Below are 16,765 nucleotides of genomic sequence, written 5' to 3' on the forward strand. Positions count from 1 at the left end.
TTTTGTACCCCATTACATTTTTATACGATATTTTGCAAGTTTGAAGTAGCTAAAAAATTTCATAGATTTTTGACAATATTTTTTTTTTGTTGTCAGTGTTGCATCTTTTCGTCCATATAAAAAATTTCAAGCACTTGTTTTTGTACAAAGTTAGAAAATTTGCGCTACAAGCAAGATTTACAATCGTAAGATTTACAATTTTTGTAAATGGCAATCATATTTCGCGCTTGCGAACTGGACAGCTGCAGTATACAAACAGACAAACAATGGAGCTCGTAAAGGTCAAAATAAAAATCTTGATTTAAAATTATGTTTTTTGATTTAATTTAAAAAAGTTATTGGAAAAAAAATTTGATTATTCATTTTACGCCACCTTGTATATGATTGGTTTGCGTTGTATTGCAAGCTCTATTTTTATAAAAAAATATTTAAAAAATTCGTGAAAAGCGAAAAATATGATCCGCTGCTATTATTTTGACCGCCACTGTACAACTTCATTTGAAAGCTAATCAAAAATGTATATATTTTTTCTGGCGCGCAAATGTTTTATCTCAAATCAATTCAAAAGCATTAGGCGGAAGTAATAAATTTGAAATAGAGCTGACTTGAGGGCTTTTCGTTTCGCCAAGGGGGGAATAGATAAAGCAACTGGCATAAACATGTCTTGGCAGCGCGGGAATAGGGATGTCTTAAATTACATTTTTAGCAAAATAGTGAGTTATACCAGTTTAATCAAGTAAAACCATACTTGCTCGATAACTTTGTTGTTGGTTTCGCATGCAAATTTATCGTCAAGTTAGACGAGCAGAGAAGTAGAGAATAGAAAAGGCCTTTGTCTCGAAAGAAAAGAGATTGTAAGCGTATAAAATGGTATTCTTTGTAATCGAAAGTATTTTTTTTTTTTGTTCGCGCATCATTTCCAGCGCCCACGACGGTAGAGTCCACGCTAACGAAACAAACCGGATTTATATGTGACCAAACACGCCATTCTATATAAAAAGTGCTATTAATCCATTAAGGAGTAAAGGACCGAGCTTTTCATTAGCTTTCATTCGACTTTTTTATGATGTGTTTTATACTGGTACAACAAAAAGAATTCACGCGAACTTTTTTTTAAGTTGCATTTATTATTTTTTTTTTTTGCATTTATTATTAGTTTTTTTTCATTTATTATTTTTTTTTGTTTTTGCATTTATTTTTGTTTACTCGCGCACCGAAAACACTCACGAGTCATAGGCAACGATTTGCCTCGCAAGTGATTGATTTAAGTATACAAAAACGCGCTCGTGCGAAAAGTTGTATAGCAGACAATAAAGTTTAACCGAGATATTAATATTTATATACATAACTAAGATTAAAAACAGTTTTACAGGAGATTTGTTCATATAAACATGCTTCACAAAAATTTAGCTGAATTAAACAAACAATTTTTTTTTTTTTCAAATCTGAGAAAAGTTATTCGATTGTTCGAAATTAAAGCAAAAAAGAACAGTGTCAAGAATAAGTCTGTATGTATGTTGTTTGCCATTATAAAGCCTTAGAATTTTTTGTTTACAAGGAATGATTGGTTGTTATTTTGTTTTAAGACTTTTTTTTTAGAGATTTATATACGTACGTATTTGTAGGAGTGATTTCTTTTTTCTACTACTTTTTTGAAACTATTTCAACGCTATTGTTTTGAACAAAAGCAGTGCTCTACCAAATGGAGTGTAAATCCTTATCTAGCCTTACTGTAAATTTTTGCACATTACTTATATATTTACGTATGAAAAGTGTATGCAGATTTCTTATTTGAACATATTTTGCGCTTCGACAGTAAGCCATTTATATTAGTTTGGGGGAAAAGAAATCCATTTTTTTCTCGGTAGTTGACCGTAGTGATCGATATTTCGTAAAGTAACGATCAAACAATTTAAAGTTTATGCTCGTTGTCAAGGTTCGAAGACATTTCGCACTTAATAATTCTTTTGCTTTTTTTTTTATTTTTCCCATTCAGTTGTGAGTTACAGGGTGTGAACAATGGAAGTCAACAAAGAGAAGATTCGGTACATTTTACAGTTTTTTTTGTTGATAAAAGCGAAAATGGCAGCCAGGCCGTTGAAATTGTGTAACAGCTAGAGTTGGGTATTTCCCGAGAAAATCCCAATCTCGAGAATCGGGATTTCCCGAAATAACGAAAATTTCAATTCTCGAGATGCGGGATTTCCCGAAAATAATTTTTGAGATTTCTCGAGAATTCTCGAAAATTCGGGAAAAATTCCAAAAAATTAAAAAAAAAATCTAAAACCAGTGTAAGAGCAATGAATTTCATAAAATATTATTTTTATTTATTTTTATTAAAGTATAAATTACATAAAAAAATATTTGAAAATATTACTATTTCAATTATTGCAAACAAAAAAGTGAAACAAAAATAATTACAAAAAAATTCAAAACAAAAATAATTCAAGATTATACTTATTAAAATAGGGGAAAAAAGTAATTGTAAACATTATTTCCCAAAATGGTGTTTTAAAAACACAGATTCCTCTCATTTTGCGTCGATGTTGGCTTAACAGTGTTAAAAGCCCCGATCAGTCTTTCAACATTTTGTGTTTTCTCTCCAGTTTTTTCACACATATTCTTGAATTTCAAAACTATCTTGCAAACCTTTTTTACGATTTCAAATGCAGACTTTATAGTGACCGTCTTGTCAGCAACAAATACGATATTGTCGTCCTCGTCATCGGAAGCGTTTTCCGCATTAATGTCGGAAAATGAAGTACTGGCTGCATTGTTTTCATTTTCATAGGAGCCTCTATCATCCGAATCGTCTACATCGCTTACGTCACTATCGTATATCCTGTTTGCGACTTTTCGTTTCTGGTACATTACCTTCATGACCGCCAATGTATGCCGTGATTGTAGCAAATCTGTTGATGCGCTGGTGATAGTCTCCCAAATTTGATCATGACACTGACACCATCACTTGTAATAGCCACGATGTCGGACTGTAGTTTTATATTGAAGTCTGAAAGCTTTGCATTTACGAGCTCATATACTTTTTCAGCGGGACATGATTCCTGAATGCGAACCAGGCCAAGGTTGTCAGATTTTCCATCGTCATAATATATATGGATGTTCATGTAACATCGGCTTCGCACGCTTGTCCACTCGTCGATGCTCAAGCTGAACTTACGCTGTGCAGATTTAAAATTTTCAATTTTGATCTTCAAATCGCTTTTTATTTTCGTGCAGTACTTCATAACCAAACCCAGAACAGCTTTGTGACACTTTGGAAGATGAAATCCTAAGCGGCTGATACTATTACGAATGAACTCACTTTTTGTTATCGCGTTTATTGGAATTCCATCTTTTGCAGCCAATTTTGCAACAATTTGTTCAAGCGATTCAGGCGAGGAAGAAGTATTGAAAAAGTTGTGAAGAGTTCGGGTCTTCTTGGCTGGTGGCTGTTCTTTTGGAGCCTCATGTTCCCTTCGCTTCATGTTGTGTATCCTCTCCATGTGACGGTGAAGTCCAGATGTTGACGATGACTTGCATTTAATGATTTTATTGCATTTCAAACATGTTGCTTCGTCGTCAAATCGCTTGAAAAGCTGCCACACTTGGTCGTATTCGTATTCTGAACTCATGATTTTTAATGCTAAAAATTCAAAATTTGTTTTAAATTTTGTTTTTTAAAGGAAGTAACTAACCGGTACTCACAGTCAACGATACGTCGATTCAAAACTTAAAAATAAGTAATATTTGGACCACAAAATATTTTATTATACGGTGTATAATTTATACTTAATCAGGTACCACAAAATGAAATGCACCCGCTCACTACAAAAAATAAATTTACAAACGTCGTCTGTGCAGTCTGCGAACAAATTGAAATTGCTTGACTATTTTCAAAGCATTTCTAATTGCTTAACTGCTGCTACATATAAGAAACACAGAAAACTAAACTTCATTAGCTTGATGTTACAGTGCTTTCCCTCGACATAGCATAGCAACGCATCTAGCATTTACTCTGTAGTCACCCTAAAACAAAAAAAAAACAAACAAACAAACAAATGGAACAGTTATACTGTTGTGGCTTTTCGCATAGCAATTGAAACTATGGTGTGAATTGTATGTGATTCTGCGAAACAGTATGTAGTGTGCGATTCTTTGTAACATAATGGCCATTACAGTTTGGTGTTTCCAGGTATTAATCATATGTATGTGTATTCTTTTACTTTTGAAAGAATTGTTTTTTCTCTTAATATTTGACAACAAAAATTAAAAAAAAAAAATGGATTTCTCGAGAAATCTTGAAACATTCTCGAGATTCGGGATTTCCCGAAATGCTAAAAATTTCAATTCTCGAGATTCGGGATGGAAAAATATCGAGAATTTCTCGAGAATTCCCGTCGGGAAATTCCCGAAACCCAACTCTAGTAACAGCTAACAAAGTGCAATTTTTGTTTCGTTGATTCCGTTCAAGCATTTTTGATATTAAAGAAAATGTGGATAATGCCGATAGAATCACAGAAGTAATCAAAGTTGACCGGCATGTTAGTAGTCGTAGCATCACCCAGGAGCTCAAGATCGACCATTAGATTAGATTTGTGGGGGGTTGGCAAGTCCAAGCACTCAGTCAGGAGACCATTATACTACACCCGGATAGATTTCAGTAGAAAGAATAGAAATAGGAAATATAAAAAGGTGGTGGTAAGACGGAGAACTTAGCTTGAGGTTACTCTTCCACAAATTTCTTGGATTCATTGATGAATTTTAAGAGATCCGCAAGAGGAAGAGTAAGAACTTTATCCATACTCAGTATTTCGCAACCCAATATCCTACATCTAATTCTGGAAAACGCTGGACAGCTACAGAGAAAATGATCTGCAGTGTCGGCATCTTCAAGAGAGGATAGGCATATCGAGCTGTCTACGGCCCCCATGGTAGCCATATGCTGACCACAAGCGTTGTGCCCTGTGATTACACCCAGCAGTACTCTCAGGTTCTTTCTGCTGAGTTTTATGAGAAAAGGTCGCTATTTTCCTGTTTGGTTTTTTCACAAAGCTCTTGGCTATTCTGCACGAGTTCAACTTAGACCAACCTCCTCTAGTAGGTAGACCTCATAAAGTCGTCAATCCATAGTTGAATCGATACGGAATTGACACATAGAAAGCGTTCAGCGCTTAGTGGCATACTTGCAGAGCCTTCATTAGCCAATTTCCGTCAACTCGTTCCCCGTAATACCACAATGTTCCGGCACGCAAATAAGACTAACTTTGTTGTGTTTTGCAACACTGTTCAGTTTTATCTTACATTCACCGACTGACTTCGAAGAGCAGCGTGTGTTAGCAAGGGCTTTCATTGCAGCTTGACTGTCACAAAAAATTCATAAAACAGTTTTAAACGATTTGCGCAAACATTTTACGCAAAAATAATGGATTTCTTTTTCCCCAAACTAATATAATTACATAACTATTTATAGCGATTAAATTTTTCGAACACTAAAACTTAAAATTGTGTTTCTAGCAAAGCTTGCTTTCTGCTTTCAATCAACCATACATATTTTTGTCAATTTACAAACTTCTACCGACAAACTAGTAATTTTATACCCAGTTAAAATAGTTAAAGCGTTGTTTAAAAAAATCCAATGTTCAATCTTAGTTGTTTATAGAAGCGTATTCAGCATTTCTCCTTGAGCAAATGTTTTATTGTAGGTGTTCATGTAAAAGTCAGTTTATTTAGTATATAAAAAAAATCTATATATATAATATTAATATATATTTATTATGTTTCAAAAAAAAAATCGAAACTTTATCCAAGTGACATATTGTATTTTGCGAAGAATTCAATCGTAGATCATGCACACACACACACACACACTCACACATATCTCTTGTTTATAATAAATTGTGAATGATTTACAAATTCATAAATTTGTATTTTTGAATGCTGCCTTTTTTTGCTTTTTTTATATTTTAAAAACTGTTAAATTGAATTGTCATCATCATCTAAATAAAAAAAGTCACATTTGTACTGTACATATCTGTACAATAGTAACCTTAGCTGCAGTTATTTCTTAAAAAACAAAAAATTAGCATTAGGGGTATTCACAGTGTGGCTAAGAGCTATGTTGGAAGTGAAGCTGAGGGTCATAACATGACATAACTTTAACGGGATATACACCTAAGCCGCATGTCGCATAGTTGCGCTTTAATGAGCAGTGTTATGTATTTGTTTTAGATTATCTATGCTTATCTATGTCTGTATTATGTGACACCAAAATATTATTTATTACATAAGTTGCCTGTACTTGAACTCGCAAGGAAATGCAAAAACAAAAAAAAAACAAATCATAGTGAAAAAGTTGCAAATTAATACAAATAAAAACAAAAAGCAACAACAACAACAAAATTTGTCGACCATTCATTACATTTAAAGCGAATAATGCAATAGCGAATTAAAAAAATAAAAATAAAAAGCAAAAAATAAGAAGAAAAAACAAAACCAATAACAATAAATGGAAATGAAAATGAAAATGACGTGTAATAGAAATAGTATTTTTCACTGTGCGCTTCTGTTGTATTTATTCAGCAATGATTTACCAGTAATAATATTGTATATATTAATATAAATACCTAAAAAATATACATATATATAAATTTAAAATAAATATAAACAGTTTAGGATTATACAAAACAAAAAAAAAAAAACAAATATATATATATGTATGAAAAAAATGATAATGAATTAACCTTTGTACTTAAGATCATTTCTTAAGTAGTAATAGCCACTCTATTCGAAATACAATGCAAATAATAATGATAATAAAAATAATAAACCAAAAAGATAATGTACGCTTGTTTGAATTATTCATTAAAAAGTTTTTCAATAACGAAGTGCTTCTCCATATTGAGAATTAGAGGGAGAACTTGAGTCCACACTAGCGGTGTCACGATGGGCCTAAAGGTCTAAGTGGGTCTTCTTTGTTGCACCCTTATGTGGAGTATACACGCTCCAACCGTTGTCCAACTTTATCATTCTCATTTTCGTGGTGTTGAATATTTCGCAAAATGCAGGAATCAAGTGAAATTGGTTTAATAATAATAATTGAGGAAATTTTATTATTTGTTTGTTTTATATTTGAAACTTTTTATTTTATTCTCATTCATTTTTTTTTTTATATTTTAAACTTTTTTATTAAATTTTTGTTTTCAATAATAGTAATAATTGATGAAATTTTGTTGTATTATTTGTTATTTTATGTAATTTTTTTTTAATTATTTATTTTATTTTTTTATTTGATTATTTATTATTTTTTACATTTTTTATTTTATATATTTTATTTTATTTTATTTTATTTTATTTTATTTTTGTTATTTTATTTTTTTTTTGTTTGTTTTATATTTGAAACTTTTTTATTTTCTTCTGTAATTTTTTTGTATACAGTAGGTTCTGTTTTTATGCGGCTTTTTTTGAAATAGTGCGGTTTTTTTTTTAATTAAAAAATGTATGTCGACCTATCGGGAATTGTACATATAAACAAGATTCTAAACCAGCTAAGCAAAAACTCATCACAGATTACATCAGATATGCTAACCCTACAAGTATGGAACCGCCTGCATAACCATCTAGATCAGACATGTACATTTCCTCAAGTGACGAAAGTGATTTTACGCAAAATCCTAAACGAATGCGCAACATGTGGGTATTGTCTGATTCTATTTCTGACGTAAATTTATTTTTCGATTCTGACGTTTCTTAAATAAAGATATAATTTTCAAAAATACAATATTTTGTTTATGCGATTTTATTTAATTATTTCAGATTCATGCGGTCTATGGAACGTATCTATAGTTATAATATGGGACTAGTACCCTTTTTTTATGCGATTTTATTACATTATTTCAGATTTATGCGCTTCTTAGCACTTTTGAAACGTATCTATAGTTTTACTATAGAACTGGTAGCTTTTTTTATGCTGTTTTTTTATGTTGTTTCTTGCGGAACGTATCTACCGCATAAAAACAGAATCTACTGTATTTTAAACCATTTTTATTTAATTTTTTTTTTTTTTCAATAATAATAATTGATAAAAATTTTTTTGCATTATTTTTATTTTATTTAATTTTTTTATTTTATTATTTATTACTATTACTATGTTATGTTATTACTATTTTTATTTTTTTTATTGTACATATATTTTTATTATTTTTTATATTTTTTATTTTAGAATTTTATTTCATTATTTGTTATTTCTTTTTTTTTTTTTTTGTTTGTTTTATATTAGAAACTTTTTTATTTTATTCTTTTAAATTTTTTTTTATATTTTAAACTTTTTTATTTAATTTTTTTTTCAATAATAATAATAATTGATGAAATTTTGTTGCATTACTTACATTACTTTTTATTGTATATATTTTATTTTTATTTTTTATTTCATTTATTTTATTTTAATTTATTTTTATTTTTGTTTAATTTGTTTATATTTAAAAATTTATTCACTGCACACGTATATGTCGCTGCAAAGCTCATACGTGCAACACCACCGCTAACACGGAAGGGTGCATAAATGTTTCACAGAATCTCTAGAATATTGTTAAGACTGCATGTCTAATCGGATGTTATCATCGCCCAAACTTATGCGCTACACAAAGGCACGAGCCTGATGAGGGGCTTATAAATTGTCGACTTTACTCATCAGTTGCTTACTTAATCCCAAACAGTAGTTGTTGGAAAGAGAGATTCACCGTTGGATTGGCCGACAGTAATGGTATTAAAGGGCCATATGTGTTTTCTCTGCAGCAGCGTCAGTCTCTTTAATCTGACGCTCTTTAACAGACAAACCTCGTCGATTGGTTGAAGCAGTTATAAGATAGGCGGGAATTTTCTTCAGCTACGATGGAGAGATACTAGACCTACCAACAAGCAAATAGTGCAAAAGTTTGAGCAATGGGAAGGGAAATAAATTCAAGCATAGACGACTCAGCTGCCCTTGCTGATTTTACAACCTCCGCAAGCTGAAGAGCCTTATTAAAAACACGGAACATTTTGCGAAGAGGTAACGAATTATGGACTTAATGCAACTTCGTAATAATTCGACGAGGTTTATGTGAGCCAATTATGTTGACAACCTAACCTAACAATACTTACTGTCGAAAATTTCTTGCCCACTGACAATAAAACATCGATGACCTAAGAAACACAGTTTGCAAAAGTGAAATAAAATAAAAATGTTAATATAATACTAGTTAAGACTATCATCACTTCTTCTTCTTCTTAATTGGCGCGATAACCGCTTACGCGATTTTGGCCGAGCTTAATAAAGCGCGCCAGTCGTTTCTTTCTCGTGCTAACCGGCGCCAATTGGACACACCAAGTGAAGCCAAGTCCTTCTCCACCTGATCTTTCCAACGCAGAGGAGGCCTTCCTCTTCCTCTGCTACCACCAGCTGGTACCGCATCGAATACTTTCAAAGCCGGAGCGTTTGTATCCATTCGGACGACATGACCCAGCCAACGTAGCCGCTGGATCTTTATTCGCTGCGCTATGTCTATGTCGTCGTAAAGCTCATACAGCTCATCGTTCCATCTTCTGCGATATTCGCCGTTGCCAACGTGCAAAGGTCCAAAAATCTTACGCAGAATCTTTCTCTCGAACACTCCAAGCGTCGCTTCATCGGATGTTGTCATCGTCCAAGCTTCTGCGCCATACGTCAGGACGGGCATGATGAGAGTCTTGTAGAGTGTTAGTTTTGTCCGTCGAGAGAGGACTTTACTGCTCAGTTGCCTACTTAGTCCAAAGTAGCACTTGTTGGCAAGAGAGATTCTACGTTGGATTTCAAGGCTGACATTGTTATAGGTGTTAATGCTGGTTCCCAAATACACGAAGTCTTTTACAACCTCAAAATTATAACTGTCTACAGTGACGTGGGTGCCGATACGCGAGTGCGCCGACTGTTTGTTTGAAGACAGGAGGTACTTCGTTTTGTCCTCATTCACCACCAGACCCATTCGCTTTGCCTCTTTATCCAGTTTGGAGAAGGCAGAACTAACAGCGCGGTTGTTAAGGCCGATGATGTCAATATCATCGGCATACGCCAGTAATTGTACGCTCTTATAAAATATTGTGCCTGAGCGATTAAGTTCTGCGGCTCGTACGATGCTCTCCAACATCAGGTTAAAGAAGTCACACGACAGTGAGTCACCTTGTCTGAAACCTCGTTTGGTATCAAACGGCTCGGAGAGGTCCTTCCCAATTCTGACGGCGCTGCTGGTGTTGAGCAACGTCATCTTACATAGCCGTATTAGTTTTGCGGGGATACCAAATTCAGACATAGCGGCATACAGGTAACTCCTTTCTGTACTGTCGAATGCAGCTTTGAAGTCGACGAAAAGATGGTGTGTGTCGATTCTCCTTTCGTGGGTCTTTTCCAAGATTTGGCGTATTGAGAATATTTGGTCGATGGTAGACTTTCCAGGTCTGAAGCCACACTGATAAGGTCCAATCAGTTGGTTGACGGTGGGCTTCAGCCTTTCACACAATACGCTCGCTAGAACCTTATAGGCGATATTTAGAAGACTAATCCCGCGGTAATTGGCACAAATTGCAGGATCGCCCTTCTTATGGATTGGGCAGAGCACACTTAAATTCCAATCGGCAGGCATGCTTTCATCCGACCATATTTTGCATAGGAGCTGATGCATGCACCTTACCAGCTCCTCGCCGCCATGTTTGAATAGCTCAGCCGGGAGTCCGTCGGCGCCCGCGGCTTTGTTGTTCTTTAGGCGCGTTATCGCTATTCTCACCTCGTCATGATCGGGTAACGGAACTACAATTCCGTCGTCATCGATTGGGGTATCGGGATCTTCACATTCTCTTTGACATGCGCAGCTGTCACCGTTTAACAGGTTCGAGAAGTGTTCCCTCCATAATTTAAGATTGCTCTGTACGTCAGTCACCAGATCGCCGTCTTTGTTCTTACAGGAAAACGCCCCGGTCTTAAAACCTTCTGTAAGCCGCCGAACTTTCTGGTAGAATTTTCGGGCGTTGTTCCTATTGGCCAGCATCTCAAGCTCCTCGCACTCACGTATTTCGGCCTCTCGTTTCTTCTGTCGGATAATACGTCTCTCTTCCTTTTTCAGCTCTCTGTAGCGATCCCACATGGCTCGCGTTGCGCCCGATCGCAGCGTGGCTCTATAGGCGGAATCTTTTCTTTCTGCGGCAGCATGACACTCCTCGTCGTACCAATTGTTTTTTCGGGCTCGCCGGAATCCGATTTCTTCTTCGGCGGCGGTACGTAGGGAACGAGAAATGTTGCTCCATTGCTCGCGTATGCCGATTTGTTGGGCAGTGCTTTCGGAGAGCAGGAGTGAGAGTCGAGTGGCGAATCTCCTGGCTGTCTGTTGTGATTGCAGCTTTTCGATGTCGAACATTCTTTGCGTAGGTAGATGCACGTTTTTTGCTGCACAGAGGCGGGTGCGCAGTTTGGCTGCAACAAGGTAATGATCCGAGTCGATGTTGGGTCCTCGGATCGTACGTACATCTAATACACTAGAAGCGTGTCTTCCATCTATCACAACATGATCGATCTGGTTTCGCGTTTTTCGATCAGGAGACAGCCAGGTAGCTTGGTGTATTTTCTTATGCTGGAATCTGGTGCTGCAGACTACCATGTTTCGGGCCCCGGCGAAGTCGATCAGCCTCTGTCCGTTACCGGATGTTTCGTTGTGCAGGCTGAATTTTCCGACTGTGGGACCAAAAATTCCCTCCTTGCCCACCCTGGCGTTGAAGTCGCCAAGCACGATTTTTATGTCGTGGCGGGGGCAGCGCTCATAGGAACGTTCCAGGCGCTCATAGAAGGAATCTTTGGTCGCATCGTCCTTCTCTTCCGTCGGGGCGTGGGCGCAAATTAGCGATATGTTGAAAAATCTGGCTTTGATGCGGATTGTTGCGAGACGCTCGTCCACCGGAGTGAACGACAGTACTTGGCGACGAAGTCTCTCTCCCACAACAAATCCGACACCGAATTTGCGCTCCTTTACATGGCAGCTGTAGTAGACGTCGCAAGGTCCTATGGTTTTCTTTCCTTGCCCCGTCCATCGCATCTCTTGGATGGCAGTGATGTCAGCCTTTATTCTCACGAGGACATCAACCAGCCGGGCAGAGGCACCTTCCCCATTAAGGGACCGGACATTCCAGGTGCATGCCCTCAAATCATATTCCTTATTTCGTTTGCAGGGGTCGTCATCAGTAAAGGCAGTTCTCATCCGAGGCTTTTTTAATCTTTTCATTGGGGAGGATTTTTAAGTGGCGGGTCCCAAACCCAGCGCACAACCAGCTATCCTGGAATGTTTCGCCTTCTCACGTTAGCTCACTCCCGAGCTGCTTGAACCATATGTAGAAGAATCGTCCTGGCCACTCCCAAGTGAATGGCGATCAGTAACTTTCCCCACTTGCGTGGACTTCTACACATGGAACCATCCTCCAGACTATCATCACTGCTGACTTTATATTCTGTAGATAACCATTACACTATTCAAATGATTCAAAATGCAAATATAAAAAAAAAACGGCATCACTTCACAGTGGAATGATTTCATCTCGAAGGTGTCGTCACTGCATTCGTGCCGAAGTACGAGGTGAGTTTTATAGCAAACGTGATCAAAAGTTAATGGCACTTAAATTCTCTGTCGAAGGAGTCAGATAGAGAGGGGTGTGAGTAGAGTTAAAGAAATTGTTTATTTGAGCTTCATAGCTCGGGTGACGCGTTAGTGAATACTAGTATAGAGTCACGATCTGCTATTTATCGAAAAATATTAAGCCTCTACAATGTTCAGCCGTTGAGCACCGCTGCTTTAACTTCCTTTACTTCTTGTACGCCCCCATTATGGGTCCTTTTAAACTTAATAAAATAATGAATAGTTTTATACGATTCTAAAAATTCGACAAAAAAAAAATATAAAGGGAAATGATTTTGGTTGGTTGGTTATTGTCCATCCCAGGGCAATAGTAGGGCAAGTTCTACATGCTCCGGTGATACCAATATATGCATTCCTTTGCACCCTCGCTAGTTTTGTGATATTAGGGTTCCTTAGGAGCGGTTCCCACCAAACCAGGCATCCTTACCTTAAGGGGTTATATACAGTTAGAATTTTCAAAAAATCGATTATGTTTTCTATTTTTTTTTCTTAATGTACATATATTTAAGAATACACACAGAAAATTTAACTTCGTTCCGGTGAATATTTTCGAAGCTACACGCAAATTTGAAAAGGCGTTTCAGAGTGCTTGAAAGTGCTTTTCAAACTTTAAATGCGTTTTTCTCAAAATGGTGTTTTCAAAGTCGGTGACCAAAATTACTCGAAAACGGGTAAACCAATAGTCTTAACACGAGCTTGTTATATATATTTTTTAGTAATTAATCGAAGATTTTTTCTCACCGATAAATATATATTTTTTTATAAACAATTTAAGGCCGAAATTTTGGTCAAAAATCGATTTTTTTCGATAAACCGCCATTTTGTCAAAAAGATTTATTTTTCTTATTCCTTCGATTAATTACTATATTTAATATTACTTTAACGAAATCTGTTTGGTTTTTTAATTTCAGAGGATCCGGTTCAGAGATATAGTGGTCATCGCAAAACGTCTTTTTTGAGAGGAGCTCCCGGAGATCAGCTGTAGCTCCTTTCCAAATAAATATTTTTACTAATACTAAGTCTTAAAATATAGTTAAAAAAGAAGATAATGTGTGTACAAATTTTTGGATCAATAAATTTAAAAGTTTTCTCAGAAAAAAATCTGTAAAATTCGCTTTTTTTCGGCCTTCTAAATATATATATATATGTATATATATTATTGGCGCGTACACCCGTTTTGGATGTTTGGCCGAGCTCCTCCTCTTATTTGTAGTGTGCGTCTTGATGTTGTTCTACAAATGGAGGGACCTACAGTTTCAAGCCGACTCCCAACGGCAGATATTTTTATGAGGAGCTTTTGCATGGCAGAAATAAACTCGGAGGTTTGCCATTGCCTGTCGAGGGGCGACCACTATTAAAAAATGTTTTTCTTAATTTTGGTGTTTCACCGAGATTCGAACCTACGTTCTCTCTATGAATTTCGAATGGTAGTGTCGCACCAACCCATTCGGCTACGGCGGCCGCCAACTGTATATATATCCATAAAATTGGCCGAACCACTACGTTTTTACATCCAAAGCACGACCTGTGGCTTGCGTTCCCATTTTTTGTCAAACATAGATTTGCAGGAGTAGAAAGCTATACTGGTATTCTTTACCCGATTTTCAATAGTAGCTTCCAATAGAGTTTGGAGTCAAGTACCACCCCAAGATACCTAACTTCCGATGAAAGGAGGTGAACGTGATTGTTTAATTTGGGAAATCTAAGGTGGTTTGTATTTTCTAGTAAATAGCACCAGCTCTATTTTGTCAGAGTTGACTCTGAAGCCGCAACAGGCAGCTTAGCGACTGAGAACATCGTACCTTACCTGAGTGTAGTGACCTTTCCAAAATCTCCGTCATGACTGAAGCTGACGTTAGCGGTTTTGAGATGCTACCTCTAGGGCAGCAGCACTTGGCACTTTGATTCTCTTCTGCGATCATTTTCCTTCTTTAAAGGCTTTTCGCTGGTCTACTAGGGATGTTTTACCAAAACTTCTCCTTTAAAATGCACTTACACTGTGCCCGCCGTAGCCGAATGAGTTTGAGCCATCAAAAATATATAAAAGCGGTCACCCCTTGGGAGGCATTGGCAAAGATCCGAACTTATTTCTACCATGTGAAAACTTCTCATAAAAAAGCACCTGCCGTTTGAGGATGGTATACAACTATGGGTCTTTGTGGTGTCATTAGTGCAACAAAAACAAAAATATATGTATATATGTATTTGTAATATATACTCAGGAAAAAATATGTGTGACACTTTATATTGCATTGCTCTGTATTGTCTCTAAAAGTAACGGACCAAAATTAAATAAGGGAATTTGTGTTGCTTGTACTCGGATTACAGTCTCTCTTAATTGCATTCATTAGTCGCCTACTTTATTTCATATCACTTTGCATTTAACTCTAGTAATAATTTAATCCAGTAGTCATTTCCAAAAATAGCATCCAAATATAGCAACACACTGAAATAAATTAACATTTATAATGTAATCAGAATTCATTAATTGTGAGTGCCTATGTAACGTAAAGTTTCTTACGAAATTAGCAATAATAGTCATTTGCATATAAATTACTCATTCGTACACATACTTTTCGCAGTCATTGTAATTCTCTAAATCTACTCGCACTCTGTTATACTCATTGTAACAATTCCAGCGCTCAAACACAAGTAAACACGATAAATATGTGACAATATGTGCACGATTTAATGAAATTCAGCTGAAGCTAATTATTGCGCACGCGTGTTCCAGATGATTTTTGGCGAGTAGAGAGTTCAACAGCAAAAATAGCAAATTCTCAAAACTAACAAAAATTTATTCGCAACTCCTCATGAATCCTCTCTCATGAATTTTTCCAACAGTCATGAACGAATTTTTCAGGCGGTATATTTGATAAAAAGTTTGCAAAATGTGTCTTTATTCATACGAAGTTGATAGAAATGCGAATTAATGAGGTAATTGATATTCATTTTTTATATACAATCATCGAAAATAATAAGGAAAATGGTACAGCTTTTAACGCAAAATAGCGCGGAAGGAATTTTTTCAGTTTTTCTTAAAAAATCAATGGTAGAAGAGAATTAATTTAAAGGGTACCGGTGGTGTAGAATTTTCAAACAAAAAAATTTTTTTTGATATTTTGCCTTTTGGAAGAATATTCCCAGTATTTTCGATTCTACAGCCGTTTTTGGAGGTAGATAAAAAAATATCAAAAAATATTGGTATGGTTTATGGGCATGTCGGAACATATCAGAGGAAAGGGGCATCTGTGGCCACCGAGTGAACTCTTGATTAAAGAGCAAACCCGTCTAACTAACCTAACATAGGCTACACTAGTTTTTTGACTCACGAATGAATAACATTTTTCCTTATGGATTTAAAAAAGCTGATGTCAATAAATCGCCAATAAGCAAAACGATTGAGGGGACCCCTGGTCCAGAAAAAAAAAAAATTGATTTTTCGATATTTCGAAAGTATAGCATCTTAAGAATATATTGTGAAATTTTCATACGGAAATTCTCAGTATTATAGCTTCTACAGCCCATTAACTAGGTAGAGAGTGGTCCGCGCGCTCCTGTACCTCAAACTTTAAACTCAATTATCTCAAAACTACTTTTTTCGGTCTGGTGTTGTCAAAAAAACAAATCGAAACAAATAAACCGAATCGTCTGAAATTATAATATGTGACCTGGTCTATGAAAAGGTACCTTACGTGTCAAAAAATCATTTTTCACTTTTTTGTTGATTAGAATAGCGTATGGAAGGCTCTTCAAAATGCTGAAAACCAGAAAGTCATAATTTGTTTAAAAGTTTGTTAAAAGTAAAAAAAAAAGAAAAGTACAAATACGAAAATACAAAAGCTAACTTATTTTTTAAAAAAAATTTTTTTAAAATATTTTTTGTAGTAGTATGGCACCAAAGTAAGCGTCTTAAAAAAAGATCGGTGGTTTGTCAAGAGGATTTTAGCTCTTCAGAACATCTGAAACGAAAAAGTTAAACTGATTATTGTTCTGTAGACTTGTCATTCTGGCAGGTGCTATAATGGCAACATTTTTTTGAAAATAACAAAACTTTTTCAAAAGTTTTTCAAAAGTCC

The sequence above is a fragment of the Anastrepha obliqua genome, chromosome 5 (genome assembly GCF_027943255.1).
Source record: "Anastrepha obliqua isolate idAnaObli1 chromosome 5, idAnaObli1_1.0, whole genome shotgun sequence".
Lineage (NCBI taxonomy): Eukaryota > Metazoa > Arthropoda > Insecta > Diptera > Tephritidae > Anastrepha > Anastrepha obliqua.